Raw genomic sequence first — 19520 nt, 5'->3', positions numbered from 1 at the left:
CCAATCCTCCTTTTTTTTTTTTTTTTGGCTGAGGAAGACTGGCCCTGGGCTAACATCCATGCCCACCTTCCTCCACTTTATATGGGACACTGCGACAGCATGGCTTGACAAGTGGTGCGTCAGTGCACGTCCGGGATCTGAACCGGCGAACCCCGGGCTGCTGCAGTGGAGCGCTCACACTTAACCACTTGCACCACCGGGCCGGCCCCTTTAAGATGCATTCTTATAAGTAGAACTGCTAAGGCAGATACAGGAAAAATGTGAGGCTTTTATGTTGCTAAAATATTTCCAAAAATTTACCCATATGTGATAATGGAACCACTCCCAATGTGTAAGCAAGACGAGACTTCATTACATCTTTTCTAACTCTCAGAATCATAGTTTTTAATTAAACTTTTTTTTATTTTGAGATAATTTTGTAGATTCACAGACAATTGTAAGAAATAATACACAGAAATCATATATACATTTTACCCAATTTACCCCAATGATAACATCTTGCAAAACTTGAGCACAATGTTACAACCAGGACATTGACATTGATACAGTCAAGATACAGAACGTTTCCATCACAGGAAGATTTCTCATGTTGCACTCTTATAGCCACACCCACTTCCCTCCTGTCCCCACCCCTTTCTTATTTCCAGGCAGCCACTAACCTGTTCTCCATTTCTATAACTTTGTCGCTTCAAGAATGTTGTATAAATAGAATCATACAGTAGGCAACCTTTTAAGTTTGCCTCTTTTCAATGAGCATAATTCTTTGCAGAGTCACCCAGTATGTTGCATGTATCAATAGTTTGTTCTTTTGTATTGTTAAGTAATAATCCATGGTAACAATGTACCACAGTGGGTTTAACCATTTGCTCACTGAAGGATATCTGGGTTGTTTCCAGTTTGAGGCTATTATGAATAAAACTACTAAGAACATTTGTGTTCATGTTTTTGTGTGAACATACATTTTCAGTTCTCTGGGATAAATGCCCCTGAGAGTGTAATTTCTGGATCACAGTGTAGTTATATATTTATTTTTATGAGAAACTGCCAAACTGTTTTCCAGAGTGGTCGTACCGTTTTACAGTCTCATCAACACTGTACGAGTAATCCAGCTTCTCTTCATCTTTGCCCGCATTTTTTAACCATTAAACTATTTTTTATTTTAGCCATTTTGATAGGTGTGTAGTGCTCTCCTTGTGGTTTTAATGAATTGTATTTTTAATCTTTACTAATTTAATACAAAAAGTGATTTCTCATTTTAATTTGAAGTTCTTTTTTTCATCTTATCTATTTTTTGACCATTTGTGTTTCTTCTATAAATTATAGCTCATGTGCTTTTTCCGATTTCTTATGTTTTAGTGTTTTTTAAATATGCCTCATGTATTTTTATACTAATGATATTAATCCTCCATTTTTAAATTCCTTTCTTTTGCTGATTTCACTAGAATTACTTTAGCAAGTAAATGTTTCAATTTTCTTATAAAGCTTTGTCCCCAAGTCTTGAATGGCCATTACAACACTCCAATAGATGTTTTCTAAGTCTGCTTCAACTCTGGGTTAGTTCAGCTGGTTGAATTGAACTGAACTGAAGGCTTTTTAAATTCTGAAGAGAATCTTCCCCTGCATGTTATACATAAATTTACTTTATTTCTATTAGTATTATTCATGCTGCATTATTCACCTACAGTACCATATTATTTGCTACCAATAGTTATCAGTTCTCTCTGAAGCCAGGTATTATTTTTTTACTGGTTAATATTTTATAGTCCTCAGCCCATTTCACAGTCTTGGAATGCAAGCACTATACCTGGAAATGCAGCCATTTAAATCCACAACATGCACACAGATTTCTGAAGAGAACAGGGATTACATATGCAGTCAAAGGACTGAGAGAGCTTGAGAATTTTGTAACTGTGTGTGTTCATTCCGGCTCAGCCACAGACTTGCGCAGTGACCTTAGGAAAATTACTCAATCCCTTGCCTTTTCCATTTCTTCTTCTGTAATCAGGGATCAAACCATTTTCTGCCCCCTTGGTCTGATCCAAGAAACTTCACTGATGAGATAAAGGCAGTGGAAAGGTTAAGACAAAAGACAGCCTTCAGTCAGGAATGGATTCGTTTTAATTATCCACCCAGGGAATATTAGTGTTTGCAGTAACCTCTAATATTGATTTTCAGATAGGGGGTATATTGATGTCTGCAGCAGAAAGTACTGGGTTGGTGTCTCACGATGCTCACCCAAGAACCAAGGTGCGCATTAACAGCCGGTCACAGTAACTCAAAGCCACGAAGGTCAGCCTCAGAAAGTCTTAACAAAGCCAAGGATTATTCTGAAGCGTTGCTGTCCACAGGCACCATCATCCTGCTTTCTAGATAAAACCAGATGGAAGAATTCACAGCAATGTACAAAGGTGAAACCATCTGAGGGGGGATGAGGGTTGTGGGCTGGCTGAATCTACTGCTTGGAGTCTGAGAAAGGCAATCCTTGTCAGAAAAGATCCTAATTCCCACAGGAAGAAGCAAACACTGCCAGCAGGGGGAGATTCAGTGAAACATCCATCTCCCTCTGAAACACATTTACCTGTGGAAGGCAAGGATTTACCTGTGGAAAGCAAGCCCCTTTTTCTCGGCTCGAGGAAGCCACCTCCCAGAGTATTCCAAGCAAGGCCAGAATCCTCGCACTCCAGACTCCTGACATGCTGAGGTTCATCTAGGCCAGGAGTTGGCAAACTAAGAGCCACAAGCCAGAAGCAGCCTGCCCCATGTTTTTGTACAGCCTCTGAGTTAAAAATGATTTCCACGTTCTTAAATGGTAGAAAAAAATCAAAAGATGAACAATATTCCATGACACATGAAAATTGTATGAAATTCAAATTTCAGTGTCCATAAATAATGTTTTATTGGAACACAGGCATGCTTATTCATTTACATATTGTCTGTGGCTGCTTTGGGGCTACAACAGCAGAGTTGAGTAGTTGTGACAGAGACTCTATGGCCTAAACGCCTAAAATACTTACTATCTGTCCCTTTACAGAAAAAAATTGGCTGATTCCTGATCTAGGCCATGCTCCCACGCAATCTTTTTTTTTAGGAAGATTGGCCCTAAGCTAACATCTGTTGCCAGTCCTCTTTTATTTCCTTTTTTCTGCCCAAAGCCCTAGAATATAGTTTTATATCCTAGTTGTACAACCTTCTAGTTCTTCTATATGGGACGCTGCCTCAGCATGGCTTAGATGAGTGGTGTGTAGGTCACTGCCCAGGATCTGAACCGGTGAACCCCGGACTGCCGCCAAAGCAGAGTGCATGAATTTAACTGCTATGCCGCCGCCAGGCCAGCCCCCTCACACAATCCTTTTCTAGGCCCCATAGACCATTATCTTGCCTTGTCCTGCACGCCTGTCATGACAGGGAGTTCGTCACCACACAAGCCAGCCTGTAACTTTGACAGCAACACCTGTCCAGATTATCATTATTTTAAACTCAAATCTCCATCCCACTTGGCCTAATTACGCTTATTAGAATGACCTAGACTAAGTCTACCTCCTTCCATGCGTGAAGGAAAAGGAAATGAGAAGAAAATTCTCTTTTTGTCAATACTGCACGCATGAAGTGTTGTCAGCTGCTCAACATGACTGAGCCTGTACAGCAATCTAGTCCCTTCCTCACTGCTAACTCTCCTCTCGGTGTCTTTCAGGAGAGTTAGGGTGTGCAAGAGCTGGGTACCACAGACCCACCAAGTCCCACCAAGCATGCTCCTACCCACGGCTGCTCACAGGGGCCACTGCTGTGGTCCTGGAAGAGTTAAATGCATTTCCCATTTGGCAATCCCAGGTAAACCCACGTGGAGGAGAGACTAGCTGGCACTCTGGCCCTTCAATTCTCTCAATGACACATCTCGAGTCACCGAATTCTGCCATTTAACCTTCTATCCTCATCACTTTCACTTCTCAGCCTATAAGCTTATCCAAAGGAAGCAAGGAAAAATAGTTTAACAAAGTTATTAGGGAATCTCAGGTATCATCTTTTCCACTGTTGCTCAAAGAGAGGTCTGTGGATCAGCAGCATCAGCATCACCTGGGAGCCTGTGAGAAAGGCGTAATCTCAGGCCCTATCCAGACTGTCTGACTTAGAATCTGTATTTTTCGCGGGATTTCTAGGTGATTCATATGCATGTTAAAGTTGGAAAACTACACAGCTAACCTGCTTCCATTCTATAAATTGAGGGGCTGAGGCTTAAATTGAGTGCCTCAAATCTGAGACCTGGTTCTGGTTTCGCTCTTCTCAGTGGCATCCAGTAGCACCCAGGAGGAGTCGTGATCACACCTTTTAGCGTGAAGGAACCTGGGGCACTGCCTCTTTCCGATTCTTCTCTTTATTCAAAACCCAGGCTCCTGGAGATCAGACCCTATTGCATGATCAACCAGCTCTCAGCTTAACGTCTTCTTGTCTAATGCTAGTGAGCCACTCAGCTACAATATATACACAGAAATTCTTAAATAAATATCTGTCTTTCAATGTCCTTCAGCGGATAGATGGTTAAACAAACTGGGGTACAGCCATGCCATTCATATCCTCAGTAATAAAATGGAACAAATTATTAATATATACAACAACTTGGATAAACCTCAAGAAAATTATGATGAATGAAGACAGTCAATCTCAAAAGGTTATATACTGCATGATTCCATTTATATAAAATTCCTGAAATAACATAATTAGAGCAATAGAGAACAAGTTAGTGGTGGACAGGCATTAGGTATGGGCGGAGAGGCTAAGCATGGCTATAGAAGGATAACATGAGGAAGTCTTGTGATGGAAGAGTCTGCTGTACTTTGATTGTGGTGGTGGTTCCACGAGCCACACTTGTGAGAAAATTGCATAGAGCTACACACACACACACAAGTGCATGCATAACTGGTGAAATCTGCGTAAGCTTTGTGAATTGTACCAATATTGGTTTCCTAATTTTGATATCGTACTACAGTTATGCAAGACACAAACACTGGGGGAGGCTGGGTGAAGAGTGCACAGAATCTCCCCGTACGTTTCTTTGCAACATCTTGTGAATCTGTAATTATTTCACAATAAAAGATTAACAAAAGAAAATTTAAAAGATGCATTAACATATGGATGAATAAATGAGCAAATCAACAAAAGAACATTATCCACAATAGGAATGGGAGAGGTAGGTCCCTTTCAATTGAGAGTGTGTTTTCTCTATTTTTAGTTACCAAATGCTACTCTGACTGCATCAGTTATAATTCTGTCGTCTAATTTGGCAGGTTCTAACTAAACATAGGCTTGTTGGTATTTGGAGGATGAGGGGGCATTTCTAGGCTTCTGATAAGTGTACCTAAGATATGAGTATATAACAAATCAATACATCACAAATCTAGAAACACTTATTAGAGAAAAATCTTTGTCTTTCTGTAAAGCCACAAAAATACATCATGTGTCACACATAATACTTTTTTCTAAGACATCTATTTGGGGCTGAAAGAATTAAAAACACATTCACGGGGCTTTGAGGTTAAGATCTTAAGATATAGTTCCTACCCCCACCTCCTGCATCTCAGATCCTTTTCTTTTTTTTTTTTTTTTTTTTTTTTCCCTCTGAGAGGAAGATGAGCCCTGAGCTAACATCCGTTGCCAATCCTCCTCTTTTTGCTGAGGAAGATCGGCCCTGGGCTAATATCAGTGCCCATATTCCTCCACTTTATATGGGATGCCACCACAGCATGGCTTGACAAGAGATGTGTCGGTCCACTCCCGGGATCCGAACCTGTGAATCCCGGGCCTCAGAAGCGGAGCACGTGAGCTTAACTGCTACGCCACCAGGCTGGCCCTTCAGATCCTTTTCTTAACAGACATCTTATGTAAAATGAAAATGGACCATGCATTTTAACCTAATAGCCACTTATGTCTTTGCACATGTAATTTCTTGAATTTTAGTTTTAATTCTCCCTCTCTCTTGCTGTAGTTATGAGAACAATTAGGTGTCAGTTCATAACTTCTCAATTTTAAGAAAAGAAGGACAGCCAAATGAACTCCTTTCTCCTGACTTGAAATACCAATTGCTCACACAGCTACAACTAACATTTTCAGAGTGCTTTGCAACTGATAACACACTTTTACTTAGAAAGATCTATGTAGGGGTCAACTGAGACAATATGGAAAATGATATTAAAAGCTATTAAAATAGGAACAGAAAATTGCATGGACACTTCCCCACCAATCAACAAAAGCCTGTCCAGGTACAATAGAGTCCATTGACTCCAAAGAAAATGGAGGACCCCCCCAAATCTCTCATTCTGAATTTTTGGTTTCCTGCCCATGACCCCCATTCCTCTCCAGGAGAACTTGCACGTGTCCTGAGCTTAGGGGAAGGAAACAAAGCTAAAGGTATGAACCCAGAACTTGAATCTACCAAACACTGGGAAAAGGTAGTGGCTTCAAGTTGGTGAGGCAGAGTCCACCACTGGGCGAAGGCCTCCCAATAATTGATTGTAAAACCCACCCATGGACCAGCTTCTTGGTTCTCTGTGACTCCCAGCTGATAAACTGAGTGCTTGTGGAAAACAAACAAAGTTGAGCATTCCCATGGCTCCAGAACAGACATACTTATTGAACACTTGATAAAGTGCTTTGAGAAAGCAACTCTTACTCAAGGTTGCAGGGAATATTGAAACGAGTTGAGGCCAGAGTCAACCTAGAAACCAAATACAAAAGTTCAAAATGACAAGCAGTAGTGGTCACTAAATAAGAAAGGGCAAGAAGCAGAAAAAAGCCAGGGTAGGGTACAAAGCCAGGAGTTCAAGCAGCAGGGTGTGGTGTGTCCACGAGGAATGACTGGGGCATTACCAGAGGCAGACATTGTTTTCTGCAGCTGACTTTTATGGACCCTGCAGAATGCAGGCAATCTGGCTGAGCTGAAAAGGTCAGAAGGGAGGTGGACTGAAGAGATGTGGATTGAGGGAAATAAGATTCAATTATTTTCCTCAAGCACCTTATAGTACAGTGAAGTTAGATGCATTCACTGGTAATAAAAAGACAAGCAGAATATGGGAAATGCCTTGCTAGAGAAACAAATACAGGCCCAAAGGTTACGGGAAAAAGAGAAATTGGTTTTGATTCAGGGAATCTTGGTAGGCTTCATGGAGGAAGAGCATTTGAAATGGATTTTCACAGATAGAATTTCAAGAAGCAGAGATGGAGGGAAGAAAACATTCTGAGTGGAGGAAAAGTAAGTCCAAAAGCAAGAAAGGTGAGAATATGCAGAGCATCCTTACAATTATTACTTGCATATAAAGAAAGCAACTCATGCCTGGCAGGCCAGTGAGCCTCGAAAGAAGTTAGAGAGACCAACTTAGACCAGTGTGGGCCTTGCCTTAGGCAGAGTGACCTGCATGATGGATGTTGTGGGGAATGGAGGAGAGGAGGAGAGGAGGCAAAGATTCAGTGAAGAGAACATGTCAGAGAGGTTATGAAGGTCTTGACTGGGAGTGTTAAGGGGGCTGCAGGAGTAAGCAATTCTGCAGTCAGAGGTTAGCATCTGATTGGAGGCAGGTCAGAGGGAAAAGGGTCAAAGATGTCTTTGAGATTTCCAACTGGTATAACTGGGAGATGGTGATGCTATTAAAAGAGTATTAATACTAGAATATTATGAGATGGTTTGAAATGTTATTTTTCCTTTTTTTTAAATGATTCATGTCAAAGACATGCATTTCTGCCTACTTGGAAAATCACTTGTATATGAGATTATTTATAACTTCAAAATGTTTCCCATATTATTTTGGTTGGGTTATTTATGTTGAGTTCCCTAGAAGCAGAGCCTGAGATCAGAATTTGGGTCCCAAGACACATGATTTACTGAGTGTACTCTTGGGAGAAGTCTGTAAGGGAGGGAAGGGAGTAGGTATGACAGGGAACCAGCTAAGCAAGACTATGGGCTCCTCTGGAGTCCAGCCTCAGCCTGACTCCATGAGCATCTCTGAAGCACGAACTGTACCACAGAATGGCTCCCAATTTGAGACAAAGGGATCAGCCTTCTGTACCCTGAATCCATCAGTCACTGGCTTTAGGCTGTCCTGGGGCCAAGGAGATGAGCATAGCCTATGGCTTAGGGCAATTCTCTAGAGAAAAGAGCAGCTGTGAGCCTTGCGTTGCCAACATTCACAGAAGCTGGGCATGGTTGTACCATCCTAGTACAGGGGATCAGGGTGAGGCACCAACAGTGCCCACTACCTATGCGTTTGGATGTTCACCTTAGATAACCATATCCCAGGGTATTACAAATAAATGATATTTTGGTAACTCATTATTTCTTTAATTGTTCCTTGTCTCTCCCACTGAGGATGAGCTGGAAGAGAATGTGCTCCAACTCAAATCTCTAATGGGGACACCTTGGACTAAGGTCTTAGAGATAGCAAGAAAGCTGCCAAGATAGTGTTGAGCTCTATGAAACTTCTTCTGTTTCTAACCCCAGCTTCTCTTTTCCCCACAGAATGTTATGGTCAGAATATTTCCTTACCTGAATTTGTGAGTCATGATCTTCCTTGCGTGTTAACATTTTAGCTTAACCACCCATTGGTCTCAAATTGCAGGAAACACTTGAGCCCAGAAGTAAAGTAAGCACTCAATAAGAATATAAACAAGGCCTGGCCCCATGGGCTAGTGGTTAAGTTTGGTGCTTTCTGCTTCGGTGGCCTGGGTTCAGTTCCCGGGCACAGACCTATGCCACTTGTCGGCAGCCATGCTGTGGTGACGACCTACATACAGAAAATAGAGGAAGATTGGCAACAGATGTTAGCCCAGGATGAATCTTCCTCAGTGAAAAAAAAAAAAAAAAAGAAGGGCCGGCCCAGTGGCGCAAGCGGCTAAGTGTGCGTGCTCTGCTGCGGTGGCCCAGGGTTTGCCAGTTCAGATCCCGCGTGTGCACCGACGCACCGCTTGTCAAGCCATGCTGTGGCGACCTCCCATATAAAGTGGAGGAAGATGGGCACGGATGTTAGCCCAGGGCCAGTCTTCCTCAGCAAAAAGAGGTAGATTGGCAGATGTTAGCTCAGTGCCGATCTTCCTCACCAAAAAAAAAGAATATGAACACGTGGCCAATCTTTGGTGCTGAAATTCTGAATCAACCAAGGCGTTTCTAGGGAGGACTTTCAGGTGAGCTCTGTGTGGTTGATAAGCAAGACTGAATGATTTTCAGGAAAAGTCAGGGTCATAGTTTAGTTGCTTATAACAAAGAATTAATGAAACCAGTAGTTCTGGATTTTATCACTTCATGAGCTTTTGAGTTTCTGATACATGACCCTAAAAAATAGTCTGTTCACGGGTTGCTTATTAAACCAGAAAGTTAAAAAAAAAAAAGTACGCAAGAGAAAAAAACATAGAATTATGACACAAGGACACAGGAGCTAGTTTGAAGGAGCTCTTGCTGGGCAAATCTAGGACAATTTAAGCTCCAAAATATCTAAGGATGGTAATCCATGAGTCTATGCCAAAAATAGCTAACCAAATCAATAAATAAACAGAGGAGAAAGAGGGCTCTTGCTCGAACAGAATGCTGACTACTGGTTGATAGATGCAGCAGATGAACTGGAGTTGGAAAATCATTATTTTGTAAACATCCTAGTAAAGATAGGATCAGGCAAAAATCATCAAAGGATGCTAAATTCATGGATAAATTTTGATGCGGAGAAATAGTTTCATGGTCTTAAGTGTCTCAGACAAACTGTTTTATTAGTGACAAAGGAAACATACTAACTAGACTATGGAGAAACTGGACAACCCCTTGATGGGAAAGAACTTGGACAAACCTGTGGGTGATCAAAATCAGCATCACCAATGAGGGGCCGATGGGCATTGTATGCCTCGGAATGTGATGTCTTGACAAGGGCACGATATCCCTCATGCCGTATTCCATCTAAGAATGCACAACCTCAATCTAGTCACGAGGAACTCTCAGAAATCCCCAAATGAGGAACATTCAATTAAAAGGAGGAGGTTGTAGTATTCAAAAATGTCAATGTCATAACTGAAAAGACAGGCTGAGGAACAGTTCCAGATTAAAGAAAACTAAAGAGACATGACAATTAAATGAAATGTGTGATCCTACACTGGATCCTCTACTGCGAGGAAAATAATGCTATAAACGTCTTCTGAAACTCACAAGTGACTGTGGTTATTTAAAGAATATCCTTATCCTTAGGAAATACACACTTAAGAATCTAGCGGTAAAGAACCAAAATGTATGCAACCTACTCCCTAATGGTAAACAAAAAATTATATTTATGTAGATGTGTATGTATGGATTTTCATATTTAGAGAGATAGAGAAAATACATAAACAAATGAGTCAAAATGTTAACAATAGATAAATCTGGGTGCTCATTATGCTATTCTTGCAGCTTTTCTATAAGTTTCCAAATAAAAAGTTATCTACAATTAAGACATTTTAAAAAAAGGTATGGGTAACTCAGTACAAACATATCAATACCGTTATCCAAAAATTATTTCTTGTCAGCTGAACAAAACAGAGTCCATTCCTTCTACCTTCTCTCCTACACACAACCAATGACCTGGCACCTATATCAATACTTACGCTTGTGAAGTGGTTTCCCAGCTCTCAAATGCTCCCTCTTCACACCTAAAATGAGTTACCTAATGGAAGCACAGTTAGAGTGGTGTCCTTCTTCCACAAAAATCCTTTTAGGGTCCCTAGTTGACTATCAAATGCAGAGAAAACTCATTTGCGTGACCTTCAAGACCCTCCAAATATGACCCCAAATTGGTATTCCTTCCTTACCTTCTAATAACATCCATAACAAAAGGTGGCGTAACAGAACATGAGCTTTGGGGTCGGAAAGACCCTGAGTTTCCACCTAACTCCAAAATGAGCTGCATGAGATTAGGAAACGTTCCTCAATCTCTTTGAGGTGCAATTCCTTCATCTGTGAAAAAATGAAATTATAATACACAATATATAAGATGATGACAGGGATTATTATGTTATTATGCCTCATCAGCTCCCCTAGTCTGTAATAATTGTCATTCTCCAATTTTCTGTAGAAGATTCTTCTGACCGGAATTCCCTCATACTTGACTTTTTTTCTCTGTGAGAGCATTCTCACATATCTCAATCTCATGTCTTCTGTAGATTAGTCTTTCATCTTGCCCACACATTTGTAATTGCTATCCCTTCCGCATTCTCATAGCTCTTTGTTCACATCTCTATTATGAGCTCATGCTTTATTCTCCAGCCTTGTCTCAGTACTGGACCAAATAAGCCCTCAGTAAGTGTGGGCTCAATGCATGTGGGCCCTCCTGCCCTGTTGAGCATTGGGTGCTATCCTATGTAGTAAGTACTTATATACTTACTTATATACTTACTTAATCCATTTTAGATTACTCACTCATCTAGGGCAGTCGCCATGTCTTGTATTCATCAGAATTCCCCACAGGATACTCAGCAGCATACAATGGGGTTCCATGCTCTCAATTTTGGTGAAATAATAATAATGATGATAATAAAAGCTAACACTTACTGAGTACTTACTAAGTGTCTGGTCCTGTTCTAGGTATTTTATACATATTAAAACATTTAGAGGAGGAGTCAAGATGGCGGCGTAAGCAGATTCGGAACTCACCTCCTCCCGTGGACACAGCCAATTTACAACTACTCGTGGAAAAATTACCCCTGAGACAGAACTGAAAACTGGATGAGAGGAACTCCTGCAACAACGGACAATCCTAACTGGGGTGGAAGAGGCAGAGGCTCCCTTCTGGAGAGGAGAAACGCCGCCTTCACAAGCCGCCAGCTTCACGGCCGCCGGGAGCAGCTCACAGGTACGCAGCCTCCCTGGAGGCGCGGGGCCCTGAGCCGGGGTGCGCCCCCGCTGTGGGCATTTTGTGGACCCAGCACAATCGAGACCAGCAGCATAATATCTGACTTTGCCTGCTACTAAAACACTGGGGAGTACACCCAGAAAACCCGGTTCACAAAGAAACTAAAACTGGCTCTTAAAGGGCCCACGCGCAAACTCACCCGTATCAGGAAGCATCCTAAAATCACCAGAAAGAAAGGTGTACAGTGCTTTGGTGACAAGAGACTCACCTAATAGGCCCTGAGTGCATCTCAGTGAGGGGTGAGACCTCTCCAGGGACTGGGACATTGGCGGCGGCCATTGTTGTGGCCTGGTGTGGACATGCTGACACACACGCCATTGGAGTTCTCCCTGAGGCCTGCTAGCCCAGGGTCTGCCCCACCCGCTAGAGCACCAATTTAATCCAGCTCAGCCAGGGCAGGCAGCCCACCCTAGAGACTGGCACCACCCAACAACAAGCCCTCAGGCAACGTGTGGGCCTGCATAGATTGGTGACTGGATTCTCTGCAGCCTGGCAACTGAGCCGACTTGAGCGGGGCAGGGTGTGCACAAGGAGCGGGTGGAGAGTGTGGGGCAGTGGCAGAGTGTGTGGGGCTCCCGCTGTGGAGAGACTGGGTCCACTTGGGGAGGTCGGGGCACTCACACGGGGCAGGACTGTGTTGACTGTGTGTGTGGACCTGTGGGCAACAGGGCTTGTCAGCTGCAGAAGACTTGTCCTTCTCAAAGACCCACATAGGAGGTTTGCTCCACCTTCTAAAACCTGAAACAATTGGGTGCTCCTGTGCCTGAGGCCAGCCCCACCCAGCTGCAATCCTCAGAGAGCTGACAAGAGACCTAATAGGCTAGAGGCTTACAGCAATTGTAAGGCCCTGAGCCTAACAACCTGCCACGGTGGGGGCCTACTCACTTAAAAGAAATACTGCAACACAAATGTGGTATTAGAACTTACAGCCAGCTGTGCTGGGGCTCCCCACACCTGATAAAGAGACTGAAGGGCCCACAACAACTACAAGCAGCTGAGCATTACAACAGCTGGCCAGGAGCATAACTCAGCCTCCCTGGGCACCTACAGGGAGAGCAAACAGGCCACAGCAGAAGGATACACGTAGCCCACATAGGGGTCACCCCTGGAACATTGAGAACTGAGGGAAGCACACTGGAAGCCTCCTAAGGCATCACTTACATAAGGTCACCTATCCAAGAGCAGGAGACGTAGCTGACCTACCTAATATGTAGACACAAGCACAGGGAAAGAGGCAAAATGAAGAGGCAAAAGAATACATTCCAAGTAAGGAAACAGGACAAACCCCCAGAAAAGGAACTAAGTGAAACAGAAATGAGCAACCTACCCGACAGAGAGTTCAAACTAAGAGTGTTAAGGATGCTCACTGATCTGGGGAGAAGAATAGATGAACTCAGTGAGAATGTCAACAAAGAAATGGAAGATATAAAAAAGAACCAATCAGAAATGAAGAATACAATACTGGAAATGAAAAATTCATTAGAGGGACTCAAAAGCAGAGTAGAGGATACAGAAGAACGGATCCGTGAGCTGGACGAAAGACTAGAAGAAATTACCCGAGGTGAACAGGTAAAAGAGAAGAGAATTAAAAAGACTGAGGACAGTCTAAGGGACCTCTGGAACAACATCAAGCGCACAAACATCCGTGTTATAGGTGTCCCGGAAGGAGAAGAGCGAGACAAGGGGTCAGAGAATCTATTTCAAGAAATAATAGATGAAAACTTCCCTAACCTAAGGAAGGAAACAGACATCCAGGTACAGGAAGCACAGAGAGCCCCAAACAAGATAAACCCAAAGAGGCCCACACCAAGACACATCATAATCAAAATGTCCAGAATTAAAGATAAAGAGAGAATCCTAAAAGCCGCAAGAGAATGTCAAGTTACGTACAAAGGAAACCCCATAAGGCTATCAGCTGACTTCTCTGCAGAAACCTTACAGGCTAGAAGAGAATGGCGTGATATATTTAAAGTGCTAAAAGGAAAAAACTTACAGCCAAGAATACTCTACCCAGCAAGGTTATCATTCAAAATGGAAGGAGAGATCAAAATTTTCCCAGATAAGCAAAAATTAAAGGAGTTTGTCACCAAGAAACCAGTGCTACAAGAAATGTTAAAGGGACTGATTTAAGGGGAAAAGAAAGGACCACAAATAGGAACAATTATCTATTTCCATGATTAGAACGTAATGGATACAAATGCACAACAAAGAGGTTAGATATGATATCAAAAATATGAGGGAGGAGGGGAGTTAAAGAGTACAGCTTTCAGACAGAGGTCAAACTAAAGTGACCATCAATTCTGTATAGAAGAAGAAAGGAACACAGAAGGACTACTAAAACTGAGAAAAAAAAAAAAAGTTAAAAAATGGCAGTAAGTACATACTTATCAATAGCTACTTTAAACGTCAATGGACTAAATGCTCCAATTAAAAGGCATAGGGTGGCTGACTGGATAAAAAAACAAGGCCCATATATATGCTGCATACAAGAAACACACTTCAGACCTAAAGACACTCACAAACTGAAAGTGAAGGGATGGAAAAAGATACTCCACGCAAATGGCAATGAAAAGAAAGCTGGGGGAGCAGTACTCAGATCAGACAAAATAGACTTTAAAACAAAAACTGTAAAAAGAGACAAAGAAGGGCATTACATAATGATCAAGGGAACAATCCAACAAGAAGATATAACACTTGTAAATATCTACACACCCAATGTAGGTGCACCTAAATATATAAAGCAATTATTAACAGACATAAAAACAGAAATAGACAGTAACACAATAATAGTAGGGGACTTTAACACTCCACTTACACCAACGGATAGATCATCCAAACAGAAGATCAATAAGGAAACATTGGCCTTAAACAACACACTACAACAGATGGACCTAGTAGATATATACAGAGCATTCCATCCAAAAACCGAAGAATACACGTTCTTTTCAAATGCACATGGAACATTCTCCAGGATTGATCACATATTAGGCCACAAAACGAGTCTCCATAAATTTAAGAAGATTGAAATAATACCAAGCATCTTTTCTGACCACAACGGTATGAAACTAGAAATCAACTATAGGAAGAAAATCAGAAAAGCCACAAATACGTGGAGATTAAACAAAATGCTACTGAACAACGACTGGGTTAACGAAGAAATCAAAGAAGAAATCAAAAAATACCTGGAGACAAATGAAAATGAAAATACGACATGCCAGAATTGATGGGATACAGCAAAAGCAGTTCTAAGAGGGAAGTTTATAGCGATACAGGCCTATCTCAACAAACAAGAAAAATCTCAAATAAACAATCTAACAATGCACCTGAAGGAACTGGAAAAAGAAGAACAAACAAAGCCCAAAATCAGTAGAAGAAGGGAAATAATAAAAATCAAAGCAGAAATAAATGAAATAGAGACCAAAAAAACAATAGAAAAAATTAATAAAACCAAGAGCTGGTTCTTTGAAAAGATAAACAAAATTGACAAACCTTTAGCTAGAATCACCAAGAAAAAAAGAGAGAAGGCACAAATAAGTAAAATCAGAAATGAAAGAGGAGAAATTACAACAGACACCTCAGAAATACAAAAGATTATAAGAGAATACTATGAAAAGCTATATGCCAACCAATTTGACAATCTGGAAGAAATGGATAAATTCTTAGAATCATACAACCTTCCAAAACTGGATCAAGAAGAAGTAGAGAATTTGAATAGACCAATCACCAGTAAGGAGATCGAAACAGTAATCACAAACCTCCCCAAAAATAAAAGTCCAGGACCAGACGGCTTCCCTGGTGAATTCTACCAAACATTCAAAGAAGACTTAATACCTATCCTTCTCAAACTCTTCCAAAAAATTGAGGAGGGGGGGAAGCTCCCTAACTCATTCTACGAAGCTAACATTACCCTGATACCAAAACCAGACAAGGACAACACAAAAAAAAGAAAATTACAGGCCAACATCACTGATGAACATCGATGCAAAAATCCTCAATAAAATACTAGCAAATCACATACAACAATACGTTAAAAAGATTATACACCATGATCAAGTGGGATTTATTCCAGGGATGCAGGGATGGTTTAATATTCGCAAATAAATCAATGTAATACACCACATTAATAAAATGAAGAATAAAAATCACATGATCATCTCAATAGATGCAGAGAAAGCATTTGACAAGATACAGCATCCATTTATGATAAAAACTCTGAATAAAATGGGTATAGAAGGAAAGTACCTCAACATAATAAAGACCATATATGAGAAACCCACAGCTAATATCATCCTCAATGGTGAAAAACTGAAAGCCATCCCTCTAAGAACAGGAACCAGACAAGGATGCCCATTGTCACCACTCCTATTTAACATAGTACTGGAAGTCCTAGCCAGAGCAATCAGGCAAGAGAAAGAAATAAAAGGGATCCAAATTGGAAAGGAAGAAGTGAAACTGTCACTATTTGCAGATGACATGATTTTATATATAGAAAACCCTAAAGAATCCACCAGAAAACTTTTAGAAGTAATAAACGAATATGGTAAAGTTGCAGGATACAAAATCAACATACAAAAATCAGTTACATTTCTGTACACTAACAACAAAGTAGCAGAAAGAGAAATTAAGAATACCATCCCATTTACAATTGCAACAAAAAGAATAAAATACCTAGGAATAAACTTAACCAAAGAGGTGAAAGATCTGTACACCGAAAACTATAAAACATTTCTGAAAGAAATTGAAGAAGACACAAAGAAATGGAAAGATATTCCGTGCTCTTGGATTGGAAGAATTAACATAGTTAAGATGTCCATACTTCCTAAAGCCATGTATAGATTCAGTGCAATCCCTATCAAAGTTCCAACAACATTTTTCACAGAAATAGAACAAAGAATCCTAAAATTTATATGGAACAACAAAAGACCCCAAATAGCTAAAGGAATCCTGAGAAAAATGAACAAAGCTGGAGGTATCACACTCCCTGATTTCAAAATATACTACAAAGCTGTAGTAACCAAAACAGCATGGTACTGGCACAAAAACAGACACACAGATCAATGGAATAGAATCGAAAGCCCAGAAATAAACCCACACATCTATGGACAGCTAATCTTTGACAAAGGAGCCAAGAACATACAATGGGGAAAAGAAAGTCTCTTCAACAAATGGTGTTGGGAAAACTGGATAGTCATATGCAAAAAAATGAAAGTAGACCCTTACCTTACACCATACACAAAAATTAACTCCAAATGGATTAAAGACTTGAATGTAAGACCTGAAACTGTGAAACTTCTAGAATAAAACATAGGCAGTACACTCTTCGACATCAGTCTTAGCAACATCTTCTCAAACACCACGTCTGACCGGGCAAGAGAAACAATAGAAAAAATAAACAAATGGGACTACATCAAACTAAAAAGCTTCTGCACAGCAAAGGAAACCATCAACAAAACGAAAAGACAACCTAACAATTGGGAGAAGATATTTGCAAACCATACTTCTGATAAGGGCTTAATCTCCAAAATATATAAAGAACTCATGCATCTTACCAACAAAAAAACTACCAACCCAATTAAAAAATGGGCAAAGGACCTGAACAGACATTTCTCCAAAGAAGATATACAGATGGCCAACAGACACATGAAAAGATGTTGAACGTCATTAACTATCAGGGAAATGCAAATCAAAACTACAATGAGATATCACCTCACGCCCGTCAGAATGGCTATAAGTAACAAGACAGGAAACAACATGTGTTGGAGAGGATGTGGACAGAAGGGAACTCTCATACACTGCTGGTGGGAGTGCAAACTGGTGCAGCCACTATGGAAAACAGTATGGAGATTCCTCAAAAAATCAAGGATAGAACTACCATATGATCCAGCCATCCCACTGCTGGGTATTTATCCAAAGAACTTGAAAACACCAATTTGTAAAGGTACATGCACCCATGTGTTCATTGCAGCGTTATTCACAATAGCCAAGACTTGGAAGCAACCTAAGTGCCCAACAAGGGACGAATGGATAAAGAAGCTGTGGTATATATACACAATGGAATACTACTCAGCCATAAGAAACGATGAAATCCAGCCATTTGTGACATCATGGATGGACATTGAGGGTATCATGCAAAGTGAAATAAGTCAGAGGGAGAAGGTCAAATACCGCATGATTTCCTTCATTAAGTAGTAGATAATAACAACAATAAACAAACACATAGGGACAGAGATTGGATTGGTGGTTACCAGAGGGGAAGGGGGGAGGGAGGAGGGTGAAAGGGATAATTGGGTACATGTGTATGGTGATGGGTTGTAATTAGTATTTTGGTGGTGAACATGATGTAATCTATGCAGAAATAGAAGTACAATGATGTACACCTGAAATTTTTACAATGTTATAAACCAATGTTACTGCAATAAACAACACCACCAAAAAAAATCAATAAAATTGATGTATCTCTAGTCAGTCATATTGATCAAAGAAAAAGAAAGAAGACAAATTATCAATATCAGAAATGAGAGAGGCAACGTCACTCCATGTCCTTTAGACGTGAAAAGGACAGTAAGGTAATATTTTGAAAAACTTTAAGCCAGTAAATTTGACAACTTAGGTGAAATGGACAAATCCCTTGAAAAGTACAAACTGCCAAAGCTTACTCAAGAAAAAAATGGATGTCCCAAATAGCCCTATATCTATTAAAGAAATTGAATATTTGTAATTAAAATCTCTCCTCCCAAAAAATAATAAACGAAAGAAAATCCAGGAGTAAAAAAAAAAAAAATTTAATCCTCACAATGATTTTATGAGGTAGGCTGTATTTCTAGTCTCATTTTCCAGAGAAAGAAACTGAGACACAAAGAGGCCAAACTCAGTAAAGCGGTAGAGCCAAGAATGAAACCCAGACACTTGGGCCCGAAAACTCATTCTCTGAACCATTACACTGCACTTTTATCCTCAGACCATATTGGAATTTTTCCTTCTGAAGGACAGCACAATTTGCCCCTGTGACAGTAAGGAGAATGTCTGCAAACAGGGGAGATTGTCACTAGAAGTGTCAATGCCATAGGGCAGCCCCTCCACTTGGTCAGTCTCAGGAGGCCATGTTCTTCTATCGTCTGCTGTCTTTCCAGCAACAACACTCTGCTTTCTTCCAGCATCTTCTCTGTTCCTTCCCCCAACCCAGAAACTTCTCCTTTACTACCAGTTTATCTTTGAGGACTCCATATTCCGGGTGCCCCACCACTCAGTCTCTCCCTCTCTTAGATTTTTACTGTGATGATGCTGTGTTACAACTCCCCAAATCTCAGTGGCTTACAACAACAAATGTTTGCTTTTCTTACTCTTCTCTAAAGATCAGCTGTGGTTTGGCTAATCTTGATTGGGCTTACGTGGTTCAGGTGGGCTAGGCTGAACTCAGCTTCAGATCACATTCAAGTTTACTCCATGAGTTTTCATAATTTTGAGACCAGATAAACACCAAAACAAGTTATTCATGAAACAAATAGTACAGCAAAAGAGGCTAAACTAACTACAAAGCATATTTAAGCCCTCTGCACATGATACAGGTCTCTGTTAATGCTCCATTGGCCAAAGCACGTTGTATAAACCCAAAATGAA

This window comes from Diceros bicornis, chromosome 19 (genome assembly GCF_020826845.1).
Source record: "Diceros bicornis minor isolate mBicDic1 chromosome 19, mDicBic1.mat.cur, whole genome shotgun sequence".
NCBI classification, from domain to species: domain Eukaryota; kingdom Metazoa; phylum Chordata; class Mammalia; order Perissodactyla; family Rhinocerotidae; genus Diceros; species Diceros bicornis.
Note: the sequence above shows the minus strand (reverse complement) of the source record.